At 37.7% G+C, this 15,509-nt stretch overlaps 2 protein-coding genes across 7 annotated transcripts in view; both read left to right on the top strand.

The window, feature by feature from the left end:
- Positions 1-15,509, top strand: part of Nca (neurocalcin homolog) — a 501,567-nt gene that overhangs the window by 120,472 nt on the left and 365,586 nt on the right. The window lies entirely within an intron of this gene.
- The window catches only part of LOC135697568 (neuronal calcium sensor 2), a 419,634-nt gene that overhangs the window by 112,345 nt on the left and 291,780 nt on the right, over positions 1-15,509 (top strand). Inside the window, exon 2 of one of the 5 annotated variants that reach the window (XM_065217344.1) lies at positions 11,666-11,723. The exons of the other annotated variants lie outside the window; for them this stretch is intronic. The gene's annotated coding sequence lies outside the window, so the exon portion shown is untranslated. The remainder of the gene's footprint in view (positions 1-11,665; positions 11,724-15,509) is intronic. 5 annotated transcript variants of the gene reach the window in all.

Here is a 15,509-nt window from a genome sequence, read left to right as displayed (position 1 = left end):
CAACAACAACTCATCGCAAAACAATCAGTCAATTTAAAAGCTTTGTATATGAAATTTCAATTACTTCAGCCAATAGTGGATCAATTTATATACAAGTTTTCATCCAATTACAGTGAAAATTGCAGCACCGAAACTGACTGATGTTTGTAACCGTTTCCGTTGCTAGTTGTTAGATGTTCACCTCCTTCCCGTGTTCGAATGTTTTATGAACTGTTGCTTCCACCCATCATCGTCGCTAATTAGTGACTTAATTCCGCTCTATTTTGGTCAGCATCAGCAATCCACACCATCATCGGCATTCCTATTCGGCGCGTGATGTGATCACACTAACCAAGGCGTCAATCCGATTGACACGTCGTCGCCGTCAGTCTGTCATCGGTATGCCACTTCTTGCTTTGGCAATGACATTTTTGGAGGACCAAACTACTTATACGTATGTACGTGGATTGATTCCGAAAATGCACACGGCTCATGTGCATCGAATTTGAAATCTGCATTCCCTTTGCGAGGTCAGTTTGCACGCGTGAATAGACCGAGGTGGCATGCAAGCATGCAAGCATTATTTGTAGTACATTGTTACACTATATGGGGAAAAGGACTACCATTTGTCTTTGATGTTGTTGTTGGTCGAGTGCCATGCGTGCAACGTGAATGGATTGAAAGTTGCAGAGCTCGAAGGCGCCGCATGCTGGCACAAAGCAATGAATAATGGGGCAACAATGAATATCAATGAGCAATATTTACGCAGCGTTATGACTGCTTTGGTTATTCTGATAACAGAAATGCCGCATTTCACATGGAGTATTGATTTGCATTAGCTACAAAGTAGTGGACGATTTTGGACAGAATTCTAGGGAATTGTCGATTTGGTGAAACATTTAGTGACTTTGTAAATAGGCTATCTGGCCTATTTAACTTGAACCGTGAACCAAGAAACTGTATACCAAGCCTTATGCTAATCACATTCCAGATCACATAGTATGCAAACACGAACATGTATGCAAATCACCCGTTTCCACAAGTTCTCCCGTTTGATGTTGAACGTAATTTCATTAATTAACAACCAATAAGCTGCTCACTGCTAGATAATTGCATACATGTTCCCTTGTTCAATACCGTACATATACATAGATACAATAATCAACCGAACATAAAATCCACTTCACCCCCGAACGAGCAGGATGCAAATTAGATCCTCACACGAACCACTTGTTTTCGTGTAGTACTCCAAACAACTTAATGAAAATCGATTCATTACAATCGATGGTGCACTTACTTTAAAGGCACGGCTTCAGGCTACCACTTCTGACAACGCCGGAAACTGCCGAAATTTATCATTTCGCGTGGTAAAGCCATTGACACGCAAAGGCCATTTTCGTTTCCCCACCCTACTACTACTGCAAAGCACATGTCCTGAGATTACCATAAAAAAGCATATTTTCGTTCGTGCTTGAAGAAAATTCCGAATCGCATGCTACTCAACCCGGCGAACCAATTGTTGCGTTCTCGCCATACGTGACGATATAAAACAATTATCGGAGAACGGCTTTATAACTTGCCCTTTTGCGGGTATCCACATACAGAAACCAATTTAGGATCGCAGGGGTTTCCACTCTGGCCAAAACAGAAAGGGGTGAACGAAAATCGATTACCTACCCTCCGTTTCCCCACCCACTCTCGGATTCATTCCAATGCCATCACCCCATCATCGATAGCATTTCTAATAACTTGTATTAGTCGAAATTGTAATCAACCCCGATCATTATCAGTTCGTTATTGGCTATTGTCTCGTGTCAGACCGGCAGGAGTACGCTCGGTATGCGGCCCGGAGCAATTGCAATGGGTTACCATTTTAATAACTATCGTCTGAAAAACGGACGCAAACGAGCACATTGTGACTGAACACACAGTGCAATCACCGTGCGCCGGCGATGAAATATTGTGGCTTCCCAGGGAGGGTGGAGCATCAGACACACGTCAGAATCAGAGAGATATCATCATCGTCATTTATTCTCTTTTCGCCGTCGTCACCGTCGGTGATATGTGCTGATGCAGTGGATGAATGATTTTAGCTTTCGATCGAAGATTTGGTGCATGTAGGTTTCAAAAGAATTGGCAAACCATATGAGTGAGTGGGCGGAAACGGCCCAGCTATAAAGCTAGACTACGGCTGCAGGCGGCTGGGTTCGATCCCCGGTCTGGTGTAGGCATTTCTCGTTATGATTTTAGTTGCCACACAATATATACTAATGGAAAATTGTACAGGCTTATACACTCAATTAACAACTGTTGAATTGATCAAAGAGTTTTAAGTTGAGAGCCGGCGTAAAGTCCCAGTGGGGACGTACTAAAGCCAAAGAAGAAGATGAGTGAATGGGATAGCTTTGAATTGTGGTGCATAATTTTCAACGCAAAGTTAATTTTCCAAGTTTAAATAGCTAAACATATTTTAAATTATTGCAACTAAAAATTCCATTGCAATAGAGCAGGGTTTTTCATATTTTGCTCCGTCGAGCCTCCACAAGTGTTTCTGGTGCTTCTATATGGTCTGATATTTGATAAATACCAATAACAGATTGAATTAAAAATTAAATATTCGATACATCAATTCAAATAAATTTGTAGTTACTCATGATGAATATTATTCAGGAATCTAAGATGATGGAATTATGTAATAGGATAGCATAGCATAAACCAGGTTGCACAATGTCGTAGGTGGTACGAGCTCCAAACTGTTGTTAAGAAGGAGACCCACCTGCATACGTTGCTGTTAGATAGTAATTTATGATAAATTACTCTTAGATAACGGATGTGTCTCCCTCAAACAGACCAGAGATGTCCTGACCACGTTCTTGTTTCGGGTGGGGAAGGGGGAGAATTGTTAGTCCAACACTTACTTAAGAGATCTGCAGAGAACTCATAAGTGTCACGGGAAGGGTGGAATTTCGTTAGTAGGGAGGGTAAGTCATCATAGGATACGCCCAGCCGGCGTTGTTGGCAATCGTTATATCAAGTATTTAAGAAATAAAAGCTGTAAGCAGTTTATCTGCTGGCCGTTGTTGATGCTCACTACCTAAACATATTATTCAAAACAGTCTTTAGATTTCCGAATTGAGAAACGTTATCAACTCGATCCTGTTGCTCATTTGCGCCTGATAATTTGGTTGTTTCAAACATATGATCGATAGTAGGTTCTCATGTGTAAAAGGTTATTTATAGTTTGTGGAATCGTAGACTAGAATGAAGATGTTTTTTTCAGTGTTGCGAGAATGATTATGCTGAGGCTGTGAATATGATTAACGGTTTATTTTAATTTTTGGAATACTAGAGGGAAAAACCGCGGGAGTGAAAAGTTGCTGATATTTCTTCTCTTGTCGACACAAAACCTTCACTTCTTTTAAGATTATCATTTAAAAATAAAATATCAATAAATCAGAAAATGAAAGCAATGAAAGATAATTCAACTAGCAAAATGATTAAACATAAATAAGATACGAATAATAATCCACGTCCATGTACCAGCTGCTAAATTGCTCTTGGCCTTCCCGGCTTCTTGCGGTCTGATAGAGGAATTATACAGATTCTTTGTGTAATCTGAGATTATCAAAGCAGCTGAAGAATCTTTAGCCTTTATAAAAATAAGTATCTCCATCGTTGAAAATGCCATTATTAGGATTCGCTGTAATATAATGATTAAAAGTATCTCACAACGATTTCTGCAAGCTATATAACAGTTAAAATGAATGGAAAATTATTTATGCAGGAGAGTATTGGGAAAAATTAAGAATGATTAAGTCAGGATATATAGGAATCAATTTTAAATATAACCCAATAATAAAAAAAAAAACAATTATTCTTATCTAAATAAATAATAAAAGTAAAGCAAAAGTAACTTGAATCACTTACAATTAACTGCATTCCAATTGTACCATTAAGCGTAGCTTACTCTAGTCTCCATATCCACTTTAATTTCATTTCTCCATTGATTCATATTTTCCTCACTCTTACCTTTCGATAATTCCCTTACATTCAGTGCTACGTATGTTTTGCGACGAACCTTAAACATCACCTTACCAATACTACCTATCATATGTGTTTCCACTCTAGAGCATTTGCGACCAGTAAAGGAAAATGTACAGTTTTTGTACAGAAACAAAACAGCAAGCAGACGGTTGTTCGTGTATGTGTAGGGGAGAACAGTACATAACGCACCCCCGGGGTAAGACGCACTTTTTCATTTTATTTTGAGTTTTTCTTGGAATTTTAAATCCAATTCTAGGATTTATCATGCAGGATTTTGAGTTCAGATACTATGCTAGAAGTGCTGTTTGATAAGACAACAAAAAAGTTACTTAAAAGCCATGAAAAACACAAATGAAAGTCAGCTGGTGCGTTCTGCCCAGGGGGTGCGTTCTATACCATTCTCCCCTACATTTCTAGCAAATGGCGGAGATAGAGAATAGGCAAAATGCCCTGCAAGCTTGCGTCTGATAGCAAATTATCAACTCCCTTATTTACGCATAATTTTAACATCTGTACTTATGAGTGGTTACTATCAAGCTTGCAAATGCTCATTACAGCTAAAATGGTATTTTTCGGATTTATGAAGCTATATTTCAATGATAATTATTATTTACAAGATGGAAGAAAAGAAGGTAAAGTGTGTGTATAACACATACAACCTGTCAATTTAGCTTTCAGAGGGTCATAATAGTGATTAGCTGTAACGATGAGCAACGCGATGAGCGAGCAATCAGCGATAATAAAATCGGTAGTTTTGACCTTCTGAAAGCAAAATTAACAAATTTTATATGTCATACACAAACTTTACCACCTCTTCTTGCTTCTTACAAATAAAAATTATCGTTATAGTATCCCATAGTTTCATAATTACGAAAACTAGCATTTTAGCTGTAATGTAAATAATGTAATAATGTAAATTTATGTTAGTGGCGCGGCCTTGTCTACTTCTTTTTGCGAAAATGTTCAGTCACTGTCAGAAAACAGTGCAGAAATGTCACGACATTTTTTTCCGTCTGCCAGTTTTTTGTGTGTGTGTTTTTACTATGGTCATTGCGAAAAGTATCAAATGTTAAGCAAAAACAGAATGTTAAAACTAGTATTCGAGCCACCACTGCTTGCAATTACCCGGATAGGGTCGAGCAAGACTTCATTATGCAGGACTCTGCACGTAAAAGGTTCCCCCAAACTGGCGGTACCGAAATTCGCGTGGGTACCCACACTGGAGCGGCAGTTTTTTCAGGAAGCTTCAGGAAGATACGTAGATCATCAAAAACTTGGCAGAATTTCAAAGAGGTTCAGAGAACTTCAGAAATGTTGATAGATCATCAGATAAATTTGCAAAACATCAGAGAAGCTCACAGAACTTTAGGAAAGTTCGTAGATCATCAAACAAAGTTAAGTCTAAGACTGAAAAAATATCTTCCGAGGAAATTGCGAAAGTTCAAGGAAGTTCATAGAATATCAAGGAATTTCGTAGAACTTCAGAGAAATGTAAAGAATTTCATACCTGTTGCGTGTTGAGCTATTAATTGTTTCCAGAAGAATGATCATATTGAAGTCTTGGGTATTAGTGATAATGAATTTTCTATGAACTCTTGGACAGTCTATTGAAAACTCACTTTGAGTTCGCTCTTAGTGTTCTCCAGATATTTCAGATGAATTATCTCAGAATTTTTTTTTAGTTTTGCTAAATGCTTCTTCGGAACTCACCTTTAATTTCAATTGTAATACTCCTAAAAGATTCAATTGATTTATTTTCAGAACTGAATTTATTTCTAAAATTGTTTTGGATTTTCTCTTTCCCTAGGAATTCAACTTACAGTTTCTTAATTCTCCTTATAAATTAATGTAGTTATACTAACATATTCCTTAGATTTAGCATAGTATATGCAGTTGTACAAATCGTGGGTGGCCAACTATCCTCACAAATACCTTAGATTTCTTCTTTGAAGGGCAGTTTACCAATCTTTGTACAAGTTGAGCGAAATCCAAGTACAGGTAAGAAATTTTGTAGAAGTTATTGGAACTACATAGAAGCTCTGCTACAATTTGGAGAATTTCGGGCAGGCTCGGGGAGTTTTGTAGATGGGAATATTGTAGAAATTCAAAGGATAGTCTGAGATCTTGGTCAAATTTCAGGGAGCATTAAATTATTTTACAAGTTTATTAAAATAGTTTCGAACAAATTCTATTAAGGTTTCCATTTTTGCCTTTTTTATCACTTGAACATTGCTTTCGGTACAACAACACCAGCACACAAGAATAAAAATCGCGCTTCTTCGGCGGCAAAAACGCTGCAGACAGCGCACATTGCACAGTGGTCCAGAATGCAGATTTAGGTTGAATGATATGTTTTGAGCCTGAAATATCGAGCAAAAATCATCAATAATATCAATGATTTCACCATGCACAAAACAATAAAACATTTGTTCCGATCCGTTTGTCCATAAGCCACAACATGAAACCTATTACAGCGCATTGTATGAATATTTACACTCACTGTTCTCAAAACAAAAGAAGTGCTCCTAGCGAATTCACTTTTTCTACCATCATCCGTAGGACGAAGAAAATCTAAAGGCGTTTCAATGCGTTAGGACGGAATTGAAACTCGTAGAACGAATTTAAAATCAAGAAGCAGTGTTACATTTTTAATAATATCTCAACATTGTTTGACTCTTTATCAAATCCAATGGTACGTATGGAAAGGTGAATAAATGAAGAAGCTATTTTTGATGAAAAAATTCCATGCTTTGTGCAATCCCTTAAAAAAAAGAGGTAAAGTGCGGGATGTGCTTAGTAGGACGGAAATTATATCAGAAACCCTACTATATTATTCTCTCAATACGCGAAATCTCTGATATATACGGTTAAAGTATTTGAGTTAACTTATTTCTTAGTGTTCAAGTACTTACATTTGTAAACAACAGTCAATGTTAATCTATGAACTAAATCCTACGTGTCTGAAAAATAGATCTTTCCTTATGTTGTATTGATGCATGTTTAAATTCTCGCGGCTGTCGTAATCAACGCGCCTACGGAGCTTAAATACGCAGAAGAAATTCGCAATTCGGTAGAGCTTACCAAAAGTTTTTTTTTTAGCTTATGTAGGTAGTTAAGAATTTGTTCGGTACGGTCGCGAAATTTTTAAATAATTGATACGTGTGGTAAAATAACTAAATTTAAACAAAGCTCAACAGTAAAATAAGTAGAATATCTAGGGAGGAAACCAAAATTAATCAACTTACCATAGACTATCACATTTATTTTTGTGGCACTCTTTAAATGATAATATGCATTTTTTTTTCTCGCTTCGGTTGTCTCGCACGGCTCTCGGAATTCGCGTGGATTTCGTAACTTACATAATTTAGATATTTCGTTCGAAACGGATTTACTTATTCAATCGGTTTACTACGCGGATGTATCTACGCGTTCACGTCGCAGCATTTTTTCCAGAACTATCTTGAAACAATACATACGGAATCCAGTGTTCTGATTCAAAGCAGAGAAATTTCAAACTATTTCCAGCTTACACATTCCATATCATTTTGTAGCATCGTGGCCATCTCAATACAAAAAATATCCAACCACCTACCTCAATCTAATCATTATCCCTTCCCATGGCGATCATGTAGCCTGCATGTGGCGAGTCGGCACATTACTCCTCCTTTACTATCGGCCTTGGATTGACTTGCACTCTTACTGCCCCACCCTGCGTTGCAAAATGAAAATGCAAATTAAATCATGAGTTTCAAATCAAAATAAATCTTAAAACCTCAATGGATTTGAGTAAAAAAACTACATTTTGCCTTTGAATTTGGATTACTTACTTATTGAGTCTTCGATATCTTTTCGAAAAAATGGGGAGTTCTGGTTCACATATTTGGATCGTCAATTGATATATCTACAAACATATATTGAACTCCATACAAATTGCTAAAAATGATCAGAAGGGTGAGGTCAATAAACGCTTCCGATTTCAAAAAAAGATGGTAGGAAGGATTCAAAGCGAGAAATTGACATATTTCTTAAAACTTATCAGCGCTGGCTTGATGATTCTATTAGTTTTCACAATTTCGGTTTTTCTCCTAAAAACCTGCCGGTAGACCAGTGAAACGTTTCGAGGAATGCTCTGAAAGAACTAAACAGCTCAAAACCTAGCAGTGTGCAGCGAATCGAAAGTGAACGCAAAAGAAAAGCTGCAAAAACGTACGAAAGGGCCACCCACATTAGATCCGTTTGCGTTGCGTTGACGTAAAATTGACAGTTAGACAATAGATTTAGCTGTTACTATGCCGCAACGCGTACGATCCGGATCTAATGTGCGTGGACCTGAATAGCGTTGACTTGCCGTGTTGGTTTGAGCGCTTCCGTAAGCCGCCATGTATTTAAAACGCGGCGAATATTCCGCCGCAAATTATTCGCTTCCGCCGCGTTAAAAATACGCCAGTTTGGGGGGGGGGGGGACCTAAAAGCGTCGATGGTGGAAGTGAACATACGCTTAATAAAATGTGCTCCGCCAATGATTTGTTTATCTGTTAATAATAGATTAGTTCTACGGAAGTTAGGCATAAACTCTCTTGCAACTAGGCTTGTTTTCAAATACATATTCTGCAACTCTAAACATGGCTCGGGAAACTCAGCTTGCATCAAGTTTGTCAGAGCCTTATCAAGGTCCGTCAGCTTTGTTTCAAAATTGGGAGATAGGGCTGAATGTTTTGGTAATGGGTCATTTGACCGAATACAACTAGACCATTAATCTAATCTAATCTAACACCAACACAGCCAGTTCTTGAATGCATTCTGGAAAATGATGGATATAACTTCATCATTTTTCTTGTCTATTTGATATATGTTTCACATCGAAGATGCGTCACACATATCAAAACGGCCAGGCCTACAGGCATTTAAGGGGAAAGATGATTCAGAAAACATCGGGCCTGTTTAAATCGAAGATTTAAACACGATGCTTCAGAATCCAACAAATGGATGAAACGTGGACATCTCCTACCGCACGTTCTGATTTTGGCAATTATATGATTGGTTGGTTGTTGGAAGCATCAAAGCTAGAAAGGGTAAGTGATGCTCCATTTTCTTCTGACGGCTGGGACATTAGCACTAACGCTTGTCCTAGCCTTTTATGACTTATGGCTATAGCGCCATTACTCGCTTTCTGAAAAGAGAAGAGGGAAAGGAAAAGGAGAAGGACAAAGGGAAAAGGATTATGTAAACTCTATGAACATAAACAGTATTTTCTATTTGAAATATACAATATAGAAATGCATAACGGCGTGGTGGTCACTACCCGAGTCTTGTCACTATTATCAAGTCATAAAAAGTAACAAGCACTAAAATGTGATCCGTTGATTACTGGGAAATCCTGATTCCCTAGTTTGAAGTTGTCACGACTAGGGTTCGGTGGTAGATCTTATACCAGTAACGCACCACAAAAAGGTGATCTCCCAACGTTACTGGGAGATTTACTAAATGGAACGAACTCACCAAGTTTAGCCAATTGAAGGCTGCCTGACATGTTTTGATGTAGAAGTCCAAATTGTAGACGAAGCTTGACGAAGATCAATATGAACTAGTCCGGTTTATGGTAGTTGCGCGGAATGGTTTCCTTCGATTTGAGATAAACAAATGTTCGGATGTACATTGGTATGTAGTCGATTTTTAATGTGCATTGGCAAGCCTTTTCGTGGCCAATAGTCAGGTTCAACGCAGCGACTCAACGAATGATGGGACGCCTCGTGGAGGTTCTACTTGGCTTCGGAACAGTTTCTCGGTGGTAAATAATAGGGACTGAGCAACTAGAAATTGTCTCCTGGGCCTGATTTTGGCCAGATCAGCAACCGGTTAAAGATAAAAAAAATTCCACGGAAAAAAAAAACAAACATCCCCGAATACAACTAGACCATTACTTACACTAACTATTTGCTATTAGACTGAAATAGTAGATATTTTTTTCCTTATGAGAATAATTTATTCACGATCCTTAAAATTTTTGCTACGTTAGAAGAAAATTCATTGACATTATCAATTTTTAATGCAATTACTTTTGAGCTGATGTTCATAAAACTCAAAAGGAACCTCAATTCTCAATAGTTTCCCAAAGTCAGGAAAGTACATGTACAAATTTTCGTGTTTATTATCCATCCGATCGATCGTCTCAGTGATGGCCAAAGTGCGGCTCGCGGGCCGCACATAGTGCTTGCATCTCTATGATGCAACAACCACAGCATGAATTTCTTTTGATTTACGAATGTATGGCCGAAATTATACATCTCGGAACCAAATCCCAGTTTGCAACACGCCGTACCTTGAGTCAAATCAAGTTTTCACCATTTTGGGAAATATTGAAAATTAAGTGTTTTCCCAAGAACTTTGGCGAAATAACGCGTACGAAATTTTGTCCAAACTATTTCTGCCTACCGCAACAGATGTGCATATAGTGAAAATTAAGCAAAATCTTCATTCCCTGCTTTGGCTCCGGTTCAATCCTTGAATATGAGTTTTTCGAAGGTTAAACTGTTTGCCAATAGTGCTGTAGTGCCGGTAAGATAGTTTGATATCACCCTATTCTTCGTGATTCAGCCAGTTTTCAATCTCGGATTCATGTTAGCAAAAATTCAAACCAACCCATTTTCTCTATCCGAATCCAAGAAAGCCTTTTTGTTGAGCTCTCTCTCTCTCTCTCTCTAAATACATTTTGCCCGGTGACGCCACAATTCTGCGTCCTCGCATGTGGGTCGGTCGGTCGGTTTGGCACGTGGCGGCTGCCAAGTGGCCACTACGTACAATCACTGCTAGCTAGCGGTACGCTCCTGGCAAATGTTCGCACGCACGCATATGCTGTGCCGCCGCCCATAGAGGACCCTGAAGCGTGAAGCACGAAGGATCACGATGAATTCATTTCCCCTTGGAGCTCCTCTGCTGGTGTTCCGTGTAAACTATAACGCTAGAGCTAGATATCCGTGCTGGCTGTAGGGCGACAGCAGAGTGTATAGTTGGCGACAGCGCGGCCTCATCCACGCTTGAGAGTGCTTATGCCGATGAGATGGTTTAAAATGCAAATCAAATCACTCATAATAATGCTATCAATTTCAAAATAACACCTCGACGGTAGGCACGGCGACGATGACGAAGAGTCCCTAGAGTATACAAATCAACAACATGTATATACCTAGGAGTGGCTGTGGATTGTGGGATGTGGAACCATGTGGAGAGCCAGAATAATTGTCATCAATCATAGCTAATTATAGCGTCGTTGTATGTTGCTATGCTCTGGTTGCCGGTGGCGGTGTGGAGAGTTGTCGCGCTTACCGAAGGGGCACTTTTCAATAAATCTCCTAGCCGAAGCCGATTTACGATATTTATGTTCCTAGGTATATTTGTTCATATACAGAGGTGTTGATATGGTTTGGCACCGGGCAGTGCCAACAACGCTCATGATAGGTGTGTATTGTGAGGAGTTTCTAATTGGGAAGATTTATTTCAGTCGTTCATTTTCGCGTGTGGTTTGGACAATTTTGTGTAATTAACGCTTCATCGAGCGTAGCGACAGATGATGTTTCTATTTGTAGAAGATGAAGATTTATTTGCATGATTAATAAATGAGAATTTCTTTGTTCCTATTTTTCAGGTGAGTCATCATTCTTCTAAACCGATGGAAGATCATATTTCAAATATTTCTACGACAGGTAAGTCACCGGGCGTGAAATGTAAACCATAAAAATCCCATTATCTCTCGCACAAGTACCCATTAAAACCAAACACATTTGAATTCGATGACGGGATAATAAATTTCCACAGCTGAGTGTCCGATGTGATGGACTGCCAAGTGTCGCAACGACTGCAGTTATGTTGGTTTTGTCACAGTTGCAATTGGATTATTCCAATCGACCACTAGCTGGTTGGGGCGAAATTTAATTAAAATACAAATTGCATTTATTTGCGCTTTCATTGGGGTGAGGTGTAAAGCGATCTAAATTATTGGTGGATTGATGTTGTTTTGTCCATCTGCTTTAATTTGTGTGGTGTTTTGTTTTGAGCTATTGATTTTTTGAGCTTTGTAGAGTTACTTTAATTATTGAATTATTTACTCGGATTTTTAAGGTTCAAGGCCATTTTAAAGTTGAGAGTATTGTTTAAACGCATTTTTTTGCAGCCCTAAAGTTTTCAAAATGAATTTTAAGCTATTCGCCATTGTAGATTTATGTAGCAACACGCTTATCAAAACATTCTTGATAATGATCCAAAGCGCCCAAGGAGTGCTACACATTTTCTAAGTCTTAAATATAACTAGTATGAAACTTTCCCCATGATTTTTGGAATGTTCTCAAGAGTTTCTTTCATCGCAGAAATACCAGAGTTCTGTCCAAAATTATAAAATAATCTTGTGATTCTATCAGAAATTTCCTTGAATTGCTTTCAGTTTTCTGTAAAATATTCGACACAAAAAGCGCTTGTAATGCATTCTTCAATTCTCCTGGAATTGTCTTTAATTGTTCACAGAATTCACTTACAATTCTTTTCAACATTCTGTTTTAATGCGTCTTTAAATTGTTGCTCCGAATTTTCTAGTTAATTACTCTAGCCCATCTCTACAGATTCCTCAGAATAACCTTGAAGTTCTGCTCAGAAATCACATATAAATTCCGTTCAAATTTACTCAGAATGCTCCCAGAATTTATTTGGATTTCTATTCAGAATTCCTTCGGGTTCTACGGAATCCCGTTGAAGCATTCCTAAGCATCCATTTGCAGTTCCAACTCGATTTAATCACGGAATTACTTTGAAACTTTTAGCTGAATTCCGAATTTTCAGTGAAATTATGTTTAAATTTTCTTTCGTTTATCTTAAAAATTATCACAAACAAATCTCCATATGGGATTTATTGTCTTTAGGATTTGCCTAGGATGCTCATTAAAATCCCCGTGGGTGCCTTATATAAGTACCGTGATGATTCAGCCATGTACTGCCGCATTTCACAAGTCGGTCCCATTTACGTTTTTGTCACAACTGAGTTTTTCAATAGATGTTGTATTGAATTAATGAAATTGGGTTGTTAGCGGAATGTTCCTTTAATTTACATAAATCTTTGGTTTTTATTAGTTAGGTAGGTTCCGATTCAACACATTGTAGTTTCATTTTTATACCTATGATCTTGACTTTTTTACCTAAGGGATGAGTACTTAAGAGGGTTAGATGACAAATACGTATTTCGACTACAATGTGCAGTCTTCATCAGTGTCATTCCCACTAAAGAACTTTAGTGGAATTAAATGAAAGATAACCCTTTTTTTTCTGTTTTATTTTATTGGATGTTGTAGGCCATATTTTCATAATATTGAAACAAATAAACAACATTGTTCTAGAAATGTTTGGAAAAATAGCCAAACTGAACAACTGTCACTCTAAAAATAATGGATCAAATCAAATTTAAAATGTGCTTTGCTTGGCTTGCTGTTGTGTGCCAACAGCGGCAGTTTACTGAATGAAAATTGAGGGTTCAATTCCCGTTGGTTGGCGGATCTTCTGTTTTCGCTAACGATTGTCGTACAGACGTTTATGTTATGTTCATCATTGAAAGTCTTCTTACAACTAGCTTTGCATTCTAAGCAGAAGCTCCTTGGTATTATTCTCGGAATTTCTCAAGAATTATTGCAATGTCTCAACGCCTGCTTGGAATTCTCTTCTAAATTCTAATTAAAAGTCTTTAACAGCCTGAATACTGAATAATTTCCCACAGCCTTGCAAATTATCCAATAAATCTTGACTCTTGAAAATTTGTTAAATTCCGGAATTTTCAATATTTTGGTAAGTCTCAAAGTTCTGGATGTTTTTCCAAGTACAATTTTTAAAAAAAAATCACAAAATTCCAAGTCGCATAATTTGAAGTACGCCTCAGAATGCCTAAGAGATTTTTCTCAGTACAAAATAAAAAAAATCTTATTTCGAGACCTCCTATATTGAATGTGCAGGATGAAATTTGTCTTATTCGGACATGTTCCGGGTACCTCTGGGGAACTGACCAGTTTCTGACTAGGACCAAAACCTATCATGCGACACCTCAGATCTCATGAGAATGAAAAAACAAGTGATTATATCAAGAGCCCAAGGTCACTTTGGACATATCCTGACATGTTCTGGGTACACCTTGGGTAGTTTCCAGTTCAGTTCAAGGGACACTTAATCAATATGTAAGAAGGATCAAATCTCAGCATAGGTGGATACATTCAGGTTTTATATATTGTTATAGGAAATGGGAAATTCAAAGGAAAGACATTCTGGGCATGCTAGGAGGCTTCTTAAGCATTAATTGTTAGTTGTTGCAAAAGCTAAAATTATGCTAAAAGAAGCGGTCGCATCGAGCGTTGCTTTGTTTAACAAGTGTCTCCTTGGGAAGCTTTTTAGCAATCGAATACTAAATTTACAACAACTCTTGTTTGCTTGTTTGTGGTTAAATGTTTGGTGCTTTCTACCATGACAAGTCACGCTTACCGCTACACCACCGGCGCCGCTATTTCTGGAATTATGTAAAGTTTCCAAAATATGTATGAAGTTTTCTAAATTTCTCTGAAGTTCTCTGGACTTCCCTGATATTCCAAAAAACTTCTTAAATTATATCGAAATTTTCCTGGAACTCATAGAGCTGTCCTGAATTTATCGAAACTAACCTTTACAGATCAGATCTCTAAACTACCGCAAAATCCTAGAGTTTTCTGCAATTATTTTGACTGCCCTTAAAATCTCTGTTCTTTTCTGAGGCTCTTGAAATTTCTAAAAAGTATCCACAGTTTTTGCCAAGATGATTGGACTTCTCTGAAGTTTTCTTGACTTCCCTGAAGTTCTTAGAACTTCTTAAAAGTTCCTGTAGTTTCATTGAAACAGATGAAACTACTTTAAAGCGCTCGAAGCTTCCATGCAGTTGTCGAAATTTTATAGAAGTTCTCAGATCTTACCTTATTATTCCGCAGTTTGTTCATGAAACTTCCCTGAAATCCTCGGAGTTTCCTTTCATTCCTCGGAATTTTTTTAAAGAACGTATGAACCACCCTGAAGTACTCTTCTCTTTCCTTCTGGTTCTTGGAGCTTCCCTGAAGTTCTTGTTATTTCTTAGGATGTTTCTGGAATTGCAATGAAATTAATGAAACTAAACCCTGAAGATCTCTTAACTTCTCCACGTTTTTTGAACTTCATTGAATTTATCAGAGTTTCTTATCAGTTTCTAAACTAAATTTTTCTTAAGTGCTCTGAACTTCCCTGATGTTCTCTGAAATAACTTTAATTTTTTGAACTTATATTTATTTTTCTAAATTTAATTGTTGAAACTTATCTATAGCTATATCTATATCTATATAATCCCTGAACTTTCCGCAATATATATGACATTCATGGAACTGCTTTGAAGTTCTCAGAACAGTCCCAAAGTACGTAACTTCACTTTAGATATTCAAGCTAAACTGCATATTTGTCAACTTATC

Source organism: Ochlerotatus camptorhynchus, unplaced genomic scaffold (assembly GCF_037179485.1).
Source record: "Ochlerotatus camptorhynchus isolate MF236.1 unplaced genomic scaffold, CSIRO-AGI_Acam_v1.1 ptg000074l, whole genome shotgun sequence".
In the NCBI taxonomy this organism is placed as follows: domain Eukaryota; kingdom Metazoa; phylum Arthropoda; class Insecta; order Diptera; family Culicidae; genus Ochlerotatus; species Ochlerotatus camptorhynchus.
This window is presented reverse-complemented; position numbering and strand designations above follow the sequence as displayed.